Source organism: Chiloscyllium punctatum, chromosome 12 (genome assembly GCF_047496795.1).
Source record: "Chiloscyllium punctatum isolate Juve2018m chromosome 12, sChiPun1.3, whole genome shotgun sequence".
NCBI classification, from domain to species: domain Eukaryota; kingdom Metazoa; phylum Chordata; class Chondrichthyes; order Orectolobiformes; family Hemiscylliidae; genus Chiloscyllium; species Chiloscyllium punctatum.
In genome coordinates, this window is record NC_092750.1 from 3967948 (window position 1) to 3985252 (window position 17305).

Below are 17305 nucleotides of genomic sequence, written 5' to 3' on the forward strand. Positions count from 1 at the left end.
AGAGATCCGTTCAGAAGGTCAGGCAGATCCGAGCTCCATTCATAGTTTAATAACAGAGGGAAAGAAGCTGCTCTTGAACCTGTTGGTGCGTGTGCTTTAGCTTCTGTATCTTCTCCCTGATGGAAGAGGGTGGAAGAGAGGATAACCAGGATAGCAGGGCTCTTTGATGATGATGGCTGCTTTCCTGAAGCAGTAGGAAGTGTAAGTGGAGTCAGCGGATGGAAGGTTGGCTTTTACCAATCGTTATTATTCTCTCAATTGTTTAAAAGCATCATCAGTGATGGAGCCAACAACAGGTTTGACAGCCTCTTTGGAGAGGTAAAAACAATGACTGCAGATGCTGGAAACCAGATTCTGGATTAGTGGTGCTGGAAGAGCACAGCAGTTCAGGCAGCATCCAAGTAGCTTCGAAATCGACGTTTCGAAACGTCGATTTCGAAGCTACTTGGATGCTGCCTGAACTGCTGTGCTCTTCCAGCACCACTAATCCAGAGCCTCTTTGGAGAGATGACCAGAGTGATGGGGAACGGGACAGGTTCACTGCAGGAATATCACGTGATGGATGCTGGCAGTCTGTTCCCCCAGGGGCCCAATTCAAACTTAATGAAAAGGAGAAGGGAGATCTTATAGCATCTGAACTATATTTGGAGCATTGACAGAGCAGCACGGTGGCTCGGTGGTCAGCACTGCTGTCTCACAGCTCCAGGAACCCAGGTTCAATTCCAGCCTCGGGTGACTGTGTGGAACTTGCACGTTCTCTCTGTGTCTGTGTGGGTTTCCTCTGGATGCTCCGGTTTCCTCCGACAATCCAAAGATGTACAGGTGAATTGGCCATGTTAAATTGCCCGTAGTGTTCAGTGTATTAGTCAGAGGGAAAAGGGTATGGCTGGGTTACTATTCAGAGGGTTGGTGTGGACTGGTTGGGCTGAACGGCCTGTTTCCACACTGTAGGGAATCTGATCATAAATGAGGTAATAGGACCGTACTGGCAAAGTGGGCCATTCCAGAGTTTTTGATGAGGGTATTGAACTCGATAATTGGCTCTGGTCACCTGCAGGCTTAAAAGGGCCGAATGGCCTACTCCTGTTCCTGTTTTATATTTTTCTATGTTTGTAATAACCTGTTTTTAAATCACTTTCTGTAGCTTGGAAACAATTTATTTTTGGATGAGGGCTTTTAGATGTTTTACTAGCTTCCAGACACTCTATAAATGTGAGCTGTTGGTATTATTGGCTGCTGAGGTGTAATAACCAGAAAGCCTCTGAAACTGACAAAGCAGCAACGCTTTGAAAACTCTAAAATGGGTGTCCCTGGTGATACAAAATGGGTGCTGTCACACAGCAGGATTTCCTGTTCACTGCATTCAGATACACAACCTCCTGGGTTAGCTACACCAGGCCAGGCGTTAAGGCAAACCTCTTAACAAATAGATCCAAACCCTGGTGCTCTGACAATGTTTACAGCAAAGGGTTAACTAGTCCACTGCCAGCAGGAAAGAGGCAAGAGTTTAACTGCTCCTTGTGAGGGGATTCAACCAGGTTTTTCCCTCCCCACAAAGCCCTGACCCTCACAAACATATTACTGGGCCCCAGGCACAACAAAGAAACTGTACTGTGGAGGGGGGAGTGATTGCAACACTGAGCTGGGGGGGAACAGGAGGTTGTCGCTGGTGGGGGAGGGGTATGGGTGAGGGTTACTTCCTGATTGTCTCCACTTTCAGTCCCTTCACAACCTTCATTGTAAAGTGCAAGAAATAGAAACAGCCAGTGAGAATGTGTGCAATGTGACTGAGAGGGTATATCTTAAATAACAGAGGCAGAGGGAACCTGGATTGGGGGGGAGCAAGAAGCAGAATATGTGGAATTCTAGTACAAAGATGTAACTGGTTTTAATGGCAGTGGTTGTGTATATGTGTGTGTGTGTGTGATAGTGTGTGTGCGTGTGTGACAGTGTCTGGATGAGCTGTCTCTTTGATTGTCTGTCTGTTGTGTGTGTGTGTGTGTGTGATAGTGTATCTGACAGTGAGGGCTACTGTCTGAGAGTGTTTCTGAGTCTGTATCTCATTTGTCATTCTGTGTATGCGTTTGTGTAATTTGTGCATCTGTGTCTCAGTGTATCTGTATGTGTATTTTGTGTGTCTGTGTGTGTCAGTGCACGTGTGTGTATTCTGGGTGTGTCTGTGTATCAGTGTATGTATTGTGCAAGTCTGTTTCTCAGTGTCTGTCTCTGAGTAGGTATTTTCTATCTGTGTGTGTGTGTTTCTCTGTCTGTAACTCTGGATGTGATTTGCTCTGTATGTTTTGCCGCTCTGTGTGTATGAGATGTGTTTCTGAGTGTGTCAGTACATCCCAAGAGTACCATCTCCCTCTTCTGACTAACTCCAACGCTGCTTTCCCTCGCTCGCTTTCTCTTTTCTCACAACCGTGCCAAGTTTGACGTGGTGACGCAGAGAGGCGGCTCAGTTCTGGGTTTTTTCCACTCGCGCTGGGGTTAGTGTTGAAGGAGGTCTGCTTAAGGACAGGCCCTATAAATGAAATCCACCTTTCACCAGACACCGACTCAGTTGCAGTAACATAACCGAGTGATCTGTGAGCTGCTCAGGGATCCTCCAGCCTCTGGGATCCCAGGCACAGGTAATCAACAATGATTCTGGGACACTTAGCAGCGAAAGATACATTTTAGTTCTTAAACGTTGAGGGAAGGGTGAATTTTTAATTCCGTGAGCAGCAATTTGTAAAATCGATTCTTGGGGCTTTGTCTGTGTTGGGGTTTCTGAGAAGCAACGTCTTTATAAAAAGCCATTCTCACAAGAAAGGATTTTGCACTTAAGCACATCCTAGTGTGATTTTAATATTTGAGAGAATTTGGCAAATGGTCTAAACGAAGCGCCTGTTAATTCTCGTTGTCTGGAAACAAAGAGACCATTTGGAAATAACAGGTCAGTCCCTTTGACAAGAAAACATACCGAGCGGTTTCTCAGCATTTAATGGTCCGCTCCGATCATCTTCCTGAGAGTTTTAAAAACATATATATATACATATGTATAAATTGGAAGATGGTATTTGGTTTGGAAAGCTTTTTAAAAAAAAACTGCTGTATTTTCCGTGACTATTGCGAATTGTATTGGACCCTTTTTTCCCGGAAAGTTGTATCTTTCTCTCTCTCTCTCTCTCTTTCTTTCTCTCGTTTTTTTTGTTGTTTTTTCTGTTTTTTTTATTTATTCTCTCAAACAGAAGGCTGGACAAGTACTGGACCGAGAGTAAGGGCGTTATTCCCTGGAGTACAGTACTGCTTTTGTTGTATGTATTGTTGTATGTAGCGAATTATTGCCTTTTTAAAAAAAACCGTTTTGTAAAATGAACACAAAAAATTAAGACACACACACGAGATGATTAATCTCGTTTTGTAATCAAAAAAAAATCTTTTCAGGAAAGGATAGATTTTTATTTTTTAAGGAAAAACTGAGCAGGTTCATGGGGAAGATATGGAGGGAATCGTTTTGAGTGTGTGTGTGTTTGGGGGGGGGGGGAGGAGGTGGAAGAGATTAACAAACTGAAAATGGATTTGTAAAGCAGAGGGAACCATGTATCTAGCGGAATATTCACTCTCTCCAATTTTAAATGGGGATTTACAGAGGGGTTACGGTGCATACAATCCAAGAGGGAGATTATGCATTACTTTAAGGCAATGGATTAAATTCTAATGGAGTGGAAATGGTTTTTATTGTGGGAGTAGGGGGTGGATTGTTGGGTGGGAGAAGCAGAGACAATGGGGATTGATTTTTTTAAATATTGGAATAAAGTGATCAGAAATGAGACGAAATAGAGTTGGTGCTGTGTGTCTTTGGAAGGATCGGTCCTGATTAACCTCCCCCCCCTCTGTTTCTCCTCCTTGCCTCCCTCTTGTGTGTGTGTGTGTGTGTGTGTGTGTGTGGGTGTGTGATCAGGAATGGCCCGGGGTGAAAAGATGCATTCCTTAAAAGATTTTCACAAAGACACCCTGAAGCCGTCTCCCGGGAAGAGTCCGGGTACCCGGCCCGAGGATGAAGCAGATGGCAAGGTGCAGCGAGAGAAATGGGCGAACAAGCTTGACTTTATCCTGTCTGTGGCCGGAGGCTTCATTGGTCTTGGGAACGTCTGGAGATTTCCCTATCTCTGCTACAAAAACGGTGGAGGTAGGTGCAATAATGTGTGCCTTGAACGGGGTGTTGGGGGGGGGGGGGTGGGGAGAGGTATCTGTTGTGTGGTCATTGTGTTTTGAACAAGGGGTGTATCATGTGTGTCAGTCACTCTGCCTTGCACTGGGAGCTGGGGTTGGGGGGGGGGTTGGTTACATAATGTGTGTTCTGTCTTTGTGCAGCTTGTACTGCTCAAACCGCCTGCACACAGGAACGGAAACGGTGTGTTTTATTTTTAATCTCCACGAGCAAGGCTGGTTACTTCCCCCCCCCCCCCCCCCCCCCCCCCAACACACGCAAGAGAGATACAGAATATGAAAATGCGCGTGTTGGAATCCTACTCTTAACGGAAAGAAGCCGTCAGGAGTGTATCACACCATCATCTGTTTCCTACATCATGCTGTGTCTGTTCTCTTGCTGAGTAAAATGGTGGCAGCAAGAGGACCCCTGAGTGTACTTACTGAAGGCTATAGTTTCCTTCCCCCCCCTTACCCCCCTCTCCCCCCTCTCCCCCGAATGTGGGAGGTGTTCATCTATGTGTGTGGTGTGGGCTCAATCACCTCCCCCCTTCCCCCCCCCCCCCCCCCCCCCCTTGTCCCCTCTCTCCGCTCCCCCCCCCCCTGAACATGCACCTCATTTTCCACAAACACCAGGTTAAAATGGTACCTTCAGCTCACCCATTGGCTGGTTTGGAACTACAAAGGCGGGGCCATTATGATGTAAGGTATGCATTCACACAGGAACAAGATAAACCATCACAACATTTACCTTTTCTCCATTGATAAGAAGACATTTTAATTAGAAAATGATTTATTCGTCAGATGTGATGACAACTTGCAGTGTCTGAGTGAATGTGTGTGTCTGTTTGAGTGTGCCTGTGTGTGTGTGTGTGTGTGTCGGTGAATGTGTGTTTGTTTGAGTGGGTGTGTGTGTGTGTCTGAGTGTGCCTCTGTGTGTGTGTTGGTGAATGTGTGTGTGTTTGAGTGGGTGTGTGTGTGTCTGAGTGTGCCTCTGTGTGTGTGTTGGTGAATGTGTGTGTGTTTGAGTGTGTGTGTGTCTGTTTGAGTGTACCTGTGGCTGTGTGTGTGTGGATGAAAAAGCAAAGCCGTATCAGAAATAGTATGAGGCAGAAACGGTGGATCTGCTCCAGCCAATTTTTATGCTCTTCCCCCTCTCATTAACTCTCAACCCTCTGCCCTTGAATATCCTTCCAATTCCTGCTCCTGAACATACACATCAACACACATGCACAATCTGTAACATCATAGCCTGACATATCCCCCACTCAACCATGACCGTCAGGCCAGGGCATCAACCCTGGTTCAGTGGAGAGTGCAGGAGGGCATGACAAGAGCAGCACCAGGCATACCTGAAGGTGAGATGTCAACTTGGTGAAGCCACCAAACAGGACTACTTGCACACTGAACAGCTTAAACAGCAAGTGACAGAGCTAAGTGATCCCACAACCAACAGACCAGCTCTAAGCTCTGCAGCCCTGACATAGGTGATAGACGATTAAACAACTCAGTGGAGGAGGACGTTTCACAAATATCCCCATCCTCAAGGATAGAGGAGCCCAGGACATCAGCCAGTAGTGCTGAGTGGATGATCCACCTCTGCCTCTTCCAGTGGTCCCCAGCATCACAGATACCAGGCTCCAGCCAATTTGATTCACTCCACATGACATAAGGAAATGGTTGGACACATTGGATACTGCAAAGACTATGGGCCCTGAAAACATTCCAGCACTAGAGCTGAAGACATGTGCTCCAGAACTTGCCGCTCCCCAAGCCGAGCTGTTCCAGTACAGTTACAACACTGGCATCCACCTGACAATGTGGAAAATTGCCCAGGTATGTCCTGGACACAAAAAGCTGGACAAATCCAACCCAGACAATTACCACACCATCGGTCTCCTCTCGATCATCAGTAAAGTGATGGAAGGCAGCATCCACAGTGTTATCAAGCAGCACCTGCTCAGCAATAACCTGCTCAGTGACCTGCCCAGTTTGGGTTCCCCCAGGGTCACTCAGCTCCTGACCTCATTCCAGCCTTGGGTCAAACATGGACAAGAGAGCTGAATTCCAGAGGGAAGGGGAGAGGGACAGCCCTTGACACCAAGGCTGCATTTGACCAAGTGTGGCATCAAGGAGCCCGGGCAAAACAGGAATCACTGAGTATCAGGGCAAACTCTCCACTGGTTAGAGTCATACCTGACACATCGGAAGATGGTTGTGGTTGTTGGAGATCAGTCATCTCAGCTCCAGGACATCGTTGCAGGAGTTCCTCAGGGAAGCAGCTACATCAGTGATGTTGTTCACTACAGCACAAGGTCAGAAGCGGGATGTTTGTTGATAAATGTTCTGTTTCACTCGATACTCCTCAGACATTGATACAAAAGCAAACACTCCAGATGTTCGAGATTGGAAATACCGACAGGGAATGCTCAGCAGACCAGGCAGCATGCTCAAAGAGACAACCAAGAGTTCCTGCTCGGTGGCCTTCATCAGAATTCTACAAGATGTACTGCAGAAACTCACCAAAGATCCTCAAACAGCATTTTCCAAACCCACGGCCACTTCCATCTAGAAGGACAAGGGCAGCAGATACATGGGAACACCACCCCCTGCAAATTCCCCTCCAAGCCCCTCATCATCCTGACTTGGAAATATCTTCGTTCCTTCAGTGTCGCTGGGTCAGAATCCTGGAATTCCCTCCCTCAGGATATTGTGGGTCTACCTACGGCACACGGACTGCAGCAGGTCAGGAAGGCAGCACGCCCCCCCACCTTCTCGAGGGGCAACTAGGGACGGGCAATAAACATTGGCCTAGCCAGTGTCACCCATAGCCTTAGAGGGAGAATAAAAAAAAGATTAGCCTCCACCTGGTCTTTTCTTTAGAACTGGAAAGTGTGGCCTTTTCAGCATTTTGTGTATCATTGTTTATCACTCTTTAATTATTCTGCCTTTATTTTATAAATATTTTCTGCACTTCCTTCAACATTGCAATGTCGATGTAATAGTATAGAATCCAGGACCATAATGTGAACCTGATCTCTCCAAGATCCTATATCCATTAGTGCAGTGCCTCCTAGTGTTTGTGTCCTGGTTGTTCAGAAATAGGCTCCATCTCCAATGTTTGACTCATTTGTCAAATTGTGTAGGCATTTTGAATAATTTCTCTGTTTCCAGTAGTCTTTGCTCCTGTGCACGATTTGCTTTTGTAATTTTCCCAGGAAAATGGCCTCTTTATTCCTCTGTTCATCAGGAATATGATCTCTTGCTGTCTTGTTCGCTCAGTGTGTTTCTGCCTTGCTGTGGTTTGGTCCACTGTGTGAACACCCCCTCCCCCCCCGCCATCTCCCTCATTCCTGAGTGGTGGAAGATGAAACTCAGAACACAGTATTCTTATCTCTTGACTTAGAAGGTTGTGGTCTGAATCCCACTCTAGAGACCTGAACACAACTGATTCAAGGCTATAGTGCAATACTGAAGGAGTGCTGCACTGTCAATGGTGCAAAGTTGAACCCACCCCAGTCTCCAATCCCATTCTGGTGAATGTCAAAAGATCCTTTGGCAGTTTTGGCAAAGCGCGTATGGGTGTTATCTCTTAGCCGACACTGTTCAGGCCAATTACCTGGTGTGAAATCTTGCTGTGTACAAACCAGTAGTTGTGCTTGCTAAATCACAAAAGTGACTGCAGTTCAAAACACTTGCTTCGCCAACTGTAAAATGCTTTGCTAAGTATTTGTGGTTGTAAAAGCTGCTATAGAAATGCAAGTCAGTCTTTTTCTTCCTAATTTCATCACCACAAGAACAACAGCAAAACTTGCTGCAGATCAGTCTGGATTTTGTCTGAATTTGGTGAGTAGAAAGGCCCCCAGCTCTTGTTGACTGGGACAATAATTCCCCATTTTCTCTCTCAGTCCCACAAGCTTCTCTCGATTCCAAGTTGCTGTGTGTGTTTTGTTTTGTTTCTGGAGCTGAGTTGAACCTCCGAAAGCATTTCCTACATTTTTTTTGGTTTCTGAAATCTGCGAAGGGTTCCTTCTGTCTGAATGATGGTTTGTCATGTGGTCTCTAGTCTATAATCAGTTTGCTGTATGTTCTATGTGATCACACAAGCCAAGTGCCTGTTATTTGTTGGAATTAAATAATAGGATTTAGCGCAAGCAGTTATCAAAACAAGGCCTGTTTGTGTCTCATGTACACTCTGCAAGAAATATGTCCCTTCCACCCTGCATCGTTTTTCCCTTGGTATTATTAGGTGGAGCTGGACAGGAACAGCTGTGTGCTTAACACAATGCACCCCCTCAACAAGTTTCAATGGGAATCTTGTGGTTTCATAGACAGAGAGAATACTGAGTTGGTACAGAGATTGGTTCTAGGGTCGTTGCCCCAAAAGGAACTTGCACCCAAGTGTTTCTGCCAAGTTACAAGCCAGCATTAGAGATTTTAGTGGGGATTTGCAAAGGCAGTTTTAATAATCTAGACCTACACTAGCCACGACTTGTGGCTATCAACAGAAGTCAGTAATGAATCCAATCGGGGATTCAGGAAAAGCCCCTTCATCTGCAAAGTGGGGGGGAATGTGGGACTGAGTCCCATGAGAGGGAACATTGCCGGACTTGAGGGGGGGCAGGAATAGGCGGGTGTATTGATCAGAGGCTCAATGTGGGCCATCAGCCACAGCTAGTTGGGCTGAATGGCCTGTCTCCTCATGATGGTAGTGAGTAACATTTGAACAAACCTTACAATACTGACCCAACAAAGAGATAACTGCCCCTTTATTTGAAACCTGTCTCCTGTAGAAGCTGAACTCCATGTAATAACTCCATACATGCAAGATTCCTGGAGGCAAGAGCTACAATGACTGATAACTCTCCCTCAAGGAATGTGGGGAAGGTGGAATGTGACCATTCTGGTAGTTAACATGCAAACAGTCGTCCTTTCACATAAACAACTACACCTTGTAGTACCTCGTTAAAACAGTGGCAGGCTCCTTCACTCCAGTTTAAACCCAGACAAGGCTTTGGTCGTAATTTTCTGAAATAAAATATTTGGAGTTTGACCAGAGGGCTAGATTCAGGTGTGTCTTCATGCAGAACATGGCAATGTTCAGGCAAGGCCTTCCCAGGGATAGGAGCCAGGAGCTGAAGGTCTGATCCCAATACAGCAGAGATTGAAACTGAGGGTGTTTAACAGATCAGAACAGAAGAGGCACAGAGATGTGGAAATAAACGAGATGTCTGAGCAGAGGCTGCTAGCTGTAGCAAATCCACCAAATCAAGGTAAGATTTCCAGAATGAAAGCTGGATCAAATCATTATCCTCATCAGTACTGTATCTCAGTGTTATACAGGGACAGACCTGTCCCCACCAGTACTGTACCCCAGTGTTCTACAGGGACAGACCTGTCCCCACCAGTACTGTACCCCAGTGTTCTACAGGGACAGACCTGTCCCCACCAGTACTGTACCCCAGTGTTCTACAGGGACAGACCTGTCCCCACCAGTACTGTACCCCAGTGTTCTACAGGGACAGACCTGTCCCCACCAGTACTGTACCCCAGTGTTCTACAGGGACAGACCTGTCCCCACCAGTACTGTACCCCAGTGTTCTACAGGGACAGACCTGTCCCCACCAGTACTGTACCCCAGTGTTCTACAGGGACAGACCTGTCCCCACCAGTACTGTACCCCAGTGTTCTACAGGGACAGACCTGTCCCCACCAGAACCGTACCCCAGTGTTCTACAGGGACAGACCTGTCCCCACCAGAACCGTACCCCAGTGTTCTACAGGGACAGACCTGTCCCCACCAGTACTGTACCCCAGTGTTCTACAGGGACAGACCTGTCCCCACCAGTACTGTACCCCAGTGTTATACAGTGACAGACCTGTCCCCACCAGTACTGTACCCCAGTGTTCTACAGGGACAGACCTGTCCCCACCAGTACTGTACCCCAGTGTTATACAGGGACAGACCCGTCCCCACCAGAACCGTACCCCAGTGTTATACAGGGACAGACCCGTCCCCACCAGTACTGTACCCCAGTGTTATACAGGGACAGACCCGTCCCCACCAGTACTGTACCCCAGTGTTATACAGGGACAGACCCGTCCCCACCAGTACTGTACCCCAGTGTTATACAGGGACAGACCCGTCCCCAGCAGTACTGTACCCCAGTGTTATACAGTGACAGACCTGTCCCCAGCAGTACTGTACCCCAGTGTAATACAGTGACAGACCTGTCCCCACCAGTACTGTACCCCAGTATTATACTGGGACAGACCTGTCCCCACCAGCAGTGTACCCCAGTGTTATACAGTGACTCACCTGTCCCCCACCAGTACTGTACCCCAGTATTATACTGGGACAGACCTGTCCCCACCAGTAGTGCACCCCAGTGTTATACTGGGACAGACCTGTCCCCACCAGCACTGTACCCCAGTGTTATACAGAAACAGACCTGTCCCAACCAGTACTGTACCCCAGTGTTATACTGGGACAGACTTGTCCCCACCAGCACTGTACCCCAGTATTATACTGGGACAGACTTGTCCCCACCAGCACTGTACCCCAGTGTTATACAGGGACAGACCTGTCCCCACCAGCACTGTACCCCAGTGTTATACAGGGACAGACCTGTCCCCACCAGCACTGTACCCCAGTGTAATACAGTGACAGACCTGTCCCCACCAGTACTGTACCCCAGTATTATACTGGGACAGACCTGTCCCCACCAGCAGTGTACCCCAGTGTTATACAGTGACTCACCTGTCCCCCACCAGTACTGTACCCCAGTATTATACTGGGACAGACCTGTCCCCACCAGTAGTGCACCCCAGTGTTATACTGGGACAGACCTGTCCCCACCAGCACTGTACCCCAGTGTTATACAGAAACAGACCTGTCCCAACCAGTACTGTACCCCAGTGTTATACTGGGACAGACTTGTCCCCACCAGCACTGTACCCCAGTATTATACTGGGACAGACTTGTCCCCACCAGCACTGTACCCCAGTGTTATACAGGGACAGACCTGTCCCCACCAGCACTGTACCCCAGTGTTATACAGGGACAGACCTGTCCCCACCAGCACTGTACCCCAGTGTTATACAGTGACAGACCTGTCCCCACCAGTACTGTACCCCAGTGTTATACAGGGACAGACCTGTCCCCACCAGTACTGTACCCCAGTGTTATACAGGGACAGACCTGTCCCCACCAGTACTGTACCGCAGTGTTATACAGTGACAGACCTGTCCCCACCAGTACTGTACCCCAGTGTAATACAGTGAGTCACCTGCCCCCCAGTATTATACTGGGACAGACCATTATGACACTCCCATCAATAGCTTTTATGCACCCAATCTCGATCTCTGAGTGTTCATGAGCAGTGTCAGAGTTTGCTTGTTGAGTTAGTTTGAGGAATGTCTTGGGAACGTATAACATCTCCATCAGTTTCACAAATATTAATTACCTCATGAGTGAGTACAGTTCATGGCTATTCTAGCAATATAAGCAGTTTGAAAATCTCAGCTGGTCACTATCCTGTTACACTAACTGCCTGTGACGGTAATGCAGTTGGAATTCTGATCACTCTTTTTGGTTTACTCATTCAGTTTGGGTGTGAATGCTCGTGTCAAGGCCAGCAGTCATTGCCCATTCTTCATTGTTCAAAGCAGTGACACAATCGTCTACTGACTTAGTTATACTCACTGGGATTATTTTACAATTTCAGCAACTTAACCTGGTTTAAGGAAATGCGAGTGAGCTTTCTGTTGGAAGTTCAGCCCTGTTGGCTATCTGTGGACTCAAGGTCAGAGTCAGTGTTTTCATGTCTGTGACCTGTGTAGATGATGCAGAGCAGAGGTATTTCTGGAGTGTTCTCACTGTTATCTTGTCGGAAATGTGGAAGGCTCATCTTCACACAGCTCGATCCCACCAAAATGCCACGTGATATGACCAGGCAATCAATTTTATGGAAGTTGGGAGTAGATTTGGTGCAGACAATTGGAAGGAATTATCCTGTTCGCTCCTAAAGCACAGACTTCAGGGTCAGAGAGAGAGAGATGAATCTTTGGTTTGAATGCTCATCACAGAGAGAGTGCAGGGTGGGACAGCATGGTCAATCCTCTGTTCACAATACTCTTGCTCTCGCACTCTCTCCCTCACTGAGCCAGCCTCAGTCTCTACCTTGAACCATCATCTTTATCTGAGAGCAACATAATTCCAGAGATTCACAAAACTCCAGAGTGAAGAACTTCCTTTCCCTATCACTCACTGTGTGGCTGATCCCTTATCCCCATGGGATGCTGTACTGGCTCAGGGCCTGCAGTCGGGGTGGACTTTGTTCCCTCAAAGCCAAGGAAAGTCTGTAGGTTCCTTTCCCTCCACAGGCTAGTGATCCGAAGATTATTCTGGTCAGTGTGAATTCAAATCTCTCCTTGGGCTGTTGTGAATGTAATTTTTTATAAAAAGATTCTGATGACTATAAGTTGGTCAGACTGTCGTAATAAACCACTACCTGGTTCCCTTGTGTCTCTTTGGAGGAAGAAAATCATCTGTCCTTGGCTGGTCTCCAGTCCATATGTGACTCCAGTCTGAGAAACTGGTTGAATGTTAACCGTCCCCACCCTGACCCCCTCAGTAGGTCACTCCAGTAGAGACTGCTCACCACGCCCTTGGGACTGGGGTCTCTGCCATGTAGGTCTCATCCTGCTGGAGAATAGTGGTGTGGCTGACACCCCTGGCTGGGTGAGGAGGAGGGGGCGAGAGGGTCACTCAGGCCAGGGTTATGGGGTGGGGGGAGGGGTGTCAGTGAGCTTCGGGGCAAGGAGTGGAGTCGAGGGGGGTGGGTCAGTGAGGGGTCAAGGAGGTCAGCGGGTTGGATTGTCCCAACCATCTGAACATGGGTCAGACACCTCCAGGGGTGAGGGGTCGATATGCAGCTCTGTGAGTGGGTGGGAGGGGTCCTGGATGGGTGAGTGGGTGGGAGGGGTCCTGGATGGGTGGGTGGGTGGGAGGGGTCCTGGATGGGTGGGTGGGTGTACATGGGGCTCTGTGAGTGGGTGGGAGGGGTCCTGGATGGATGGGTGGGTGGGTGGGTGTACATGGGGCTCTGTGGGTGGGAGGGGTCTTGGATATGGGGCTCTGAGGGGCGGGAGGGGTCCGCGGTGGGTGGATGTGGGGCTGAGTGAGTTAGTGGGAGGGGTCCTGTGTGGGTGGGTGGATGTGGGGCTCTGTGGGCGGGAGGGATCTGGGGTGGGGGGGTGGGTGGATATGGGGAGGAGGGTCTGAGTGAGTGGGTGTGGGTGTGGGGCAGTCTGGGGGAGGGAGGGTGAGGGCGCGTTGGTGCTGCTGACGCTGAGCATTAACGTGGTCAGAGGGTGGGGGGGGATGGGGAGCAGATGTGGGTGCTGTCAGCGTTATTTAAAGCCAGGGATTATCCTCTCCCTGAGCACAAACTGCTCTGCTTCAAATCCGTGCTCCTCTCGGTGAATAATTGATGAGTGCTCAGGTCGGGGTCAGATTCTGAGCGAAAGCTGCTACTCAGTTGTGACGTCACTCTCAGTTCCCAGCTGGCTCTGGTTTGGTTTGTATTTTGGCCGCTCCCCTCCCCCTCCCCCTCCCCCAGCAGCAGCAGCACCCTCCTCTCTTGGTTCTGAGCTCACTGCATTGACCTGAGTGGATCCTTTCTAATTCACATGGGTGTCATTGGCTGGTATTGTCCCCGTCCCTAGTTGCCCCCTTGAGAAGGTGGGGGGTCTGGAGTCACATATAGGCCAGACCAGGTAAGAACGGCACTGTCCTTCCTGAAAGGACATTAGTGACCCAGATGGGTTTTCCCTGACAATGGATTGTGGTTGTTATAAGATTCTGAGTTCCAGATTCCTATTGGACTCCAATTCCATCATCTACCGTGGCAGGATTTGAACCCATGTCCCCAGAACGTTACCAAGTCTCTGGGTTAACAGTGCAGCAATAATGCCCACTAGGGCCATCCCCTCCTCACACATGCTTAAGGAGTCCCTTTCCCAATGTTTTGCCCCATTCCAAACATGAAGTGTTGTCTTGGAGAGATGACTGAAGAGGCTAGTGGGACATCCTTTCTATGTTTAGACAGAGGTCACAGAGTCCTAGAGATGTACAGCATGGAAACAGACCCTTCGGTCCAACCTGTCCATGCTGACCTAGATATCCCAACCCAATCTAGTCCCACCTGCCAGCACCCGGCCCCTATCCCTCCAAACCCTTCCTATTCATATACCCATCCAAATGCCTCCTAAATGTTGCAATTGTACCAGCCTCCATCACTTCCTCTGGCAGCTCATTCCATACACGTACCACCCTCTGTGTGAAAAAGTTGCCCCTTAGGTCTCTTTTATATCTCTCCCCTCTCACCCTAAACCTATGCCCTCTAGTTCTGGACTCCCCCACCCCAGGGAAAAGACCTTGTCTATTTACTCTATCCATGGTCTTTGTGGTTTTATTAACCCTGGTTCATAAACAGACTACCAGCTTCTCCCAGGGCCTGCCTGTCGCCTGATGAACGACAGAGCCCCCCATGGACGTTATTTCTTTGCCTCCTGATCCCCAGCAATACCACGAAAACAGAGATTGGTCACAGTTCTGAAGGACTTAGTCTTCATGTTACATTGGCTTCACCCATTCTCCTGAGGTCACTTACAGGTTATGGGTAGAGAAAGGGTGTCCTTGTCTCCCTGTCAGAGGGAGCAGATGGATCTGTTTGAGCTCCCTAAGATGTGAATCTTTCTTCCTGATCAAATGGAGGGATACTTATTTCCATCCTGCAAACCCTTTCCAGTTTTCAAAGGGCTATTCTGTAGGTCCTGTACCACACTCACTGGATAAGCTCAGGACAAAGCAGACGCAGAAGAGGATGGGTGTCGGTGAATTAACAATCTTTGCAAGTTTTGGGGCTCAAACCAAATGCCAAGGGTAGTTAGTCCTCTGGGGAAACCCCATGCACTTCACTGGTTTATGCTCACATCACCGTTTGTGCGAGGTTGTTGGGCCTCAGTTGGCTGCACTTTGGAAATATTGGTTTGGAGGCATCCTGAGGTTTCACAGGGTGCTATAGAAATGCAAGTTCTTTGCTTGCAGAGAGCGAGCAACAAAGAAGGTTGGTTGGTTGAAAATGTGTTTGCTGACACAGAACAGAATCATAGAGCCAAAGTGAAACACCAAATATCTGAGGGAATGACGTGGTGAGTTAGTAATGGACAGTGAGAGTGCCTGGTTAAACGGTGTTGGCCAGTCACTCAGTCACTAAGGACTGGAACCAGGAGATATATTCCTCTTTACTCTTTGGCAATATTCAGACAGTTCCTGCTTTCACTTCCTGACACTGACTGACACCAGCAGCCATTTTGTGAAATGTTTCCTTTATTTTGTTGTTGCTGATGCTCCCAGTCACTGACTCTCCCCCCGTGAAGGGAATCAGCTCCCGGGAGGCAACTCCTCCTGCCCTCGAGCACACCCCCCACCTCCAACCCCTACCCCCGCTCTGACCCCCTTCACCCACTCAACCCCCTCTGATCCCCTTCACCCCTCACCCCAGCTCTGACCCCATCCACCCCCCCCCTCCCCCCCCACCCTCTCTCTGACCCCCTCCACCCCCCGTACCCCCATCACCGGTGAAAACTGGGTCAGTATTTTCCGGGTCAATGTGTGGGGCTGGGGCGGGTGGGAAGGAAATACACTCGTGTCCCTCAAGATGTGACCTCCCTCCCTCTCCCATCCCTATCGACCCTCCCTCCCCCTCCCCACAGTCTCTCCCTCCCCCTCCCCACAGTCTCTCCCTCCCCCTCCCCACAGTCTCTCCCTCCCCCTCCCCACAGTCTCTCCCTCCCCCTCCCCGCAGTCTCTCCCTTCCCCTCCCCACAGTCTCTCCCTCCCTCCCCCTCCCCACAGTCTCTCCCTCCCTCCCCCTCCCCACAGTCTCTCCCTCCCCCTCCCCACAGTCTCTCCCTCCCCCTCCCCACCGTCGCTCCCTCCCCCTCCCTCCCTCTCCCCCTCCCCCTCCCCACAGTCTCTCCCTCCCCCTCCCCACAGTCTCTCCCTCCCCCTCCCCACAGTCTCTCCCTCCCCCTCCCCACAGTCTCTCCCTCCCCCTCCCCACAGTCTCTCCCTCCCCCTCCCCACAGTCTCTCCCTCCCCCTCCCCACCGTCGCTCCCTCCCCCTCCCTCCCTCTCCCCCTCCCCCTCCCCACAGTCTCTCCCTCCCCCTCCCCACAGTCTCCCCCTCCCTCTCCCCCTCCCCCTCCCCGCAGTCTCTCCCTCCCCCTCCCCGCAGTCTCTCCCTCCCCCTCCCCACAGTCGCTCCCTCCCCCTCCCTCTCCCTCCCCCTCCCTCCCTCTCTCCCTCCCCCTCCCTCCCTCTCTCCCTCCCCCTCCCCACCGTCGCTCCCTCCCTCCCTGACGGTGTTGCAGCTCCCAGCCGCAGGGTGAACAGGGAAGGACCAGCTTCAGTGTTCCCGAGCCCGGCCAGTCACCAGACACACTTTGTCTAATCTCCCCGCCGCCCACACAACTTATTTTAAATATTTTCAGAAACAAAACCTGCGTAGGTTCTCATTTGCTGTTCAGTGGAGCTCGGAGAGGCCATTGCGAGGGAAAAGTGGGAGTTGATGAAATGAAGCAGGCCATTCCAGCCATCACATCAATGCTAACCCTTTCACTGTCCACTGTGTGGAATTAATAATAGACTATTTCCCTTCTCTCTCTCTCTGTCTCTCTCTGTGTCTCTCTCTGACTGTATGTCTCTCTCTCTCTCTGTCTCTCGATGTTCTCTCTCTCTCTCTCTCTCTCTCTCTCTCTCTCTCTCTCTCTCTCTCTCTCTCTCTCTCTGTGTCTCTTTCTCTCTCTGCCATTCTTGCTCTTGCTCTGTCTCTCACTCTGTCTGTCTCTGACTCTCTGTGTCTCGCTCTCTCTCTGTGTCTCACACTCTCTGTGCCCTGGTTGTATTCTGTGTGTCTCTCTCTGACACTGGTATATTGCAGTAGCTGTCTCCTCCGCTCAGACACATGAATGACATGACAGACAGAGCTGGATAATTACCAACCCCCCCAGCCTGCCCCCCCCCCCCCCCCCCCCCCCCCCA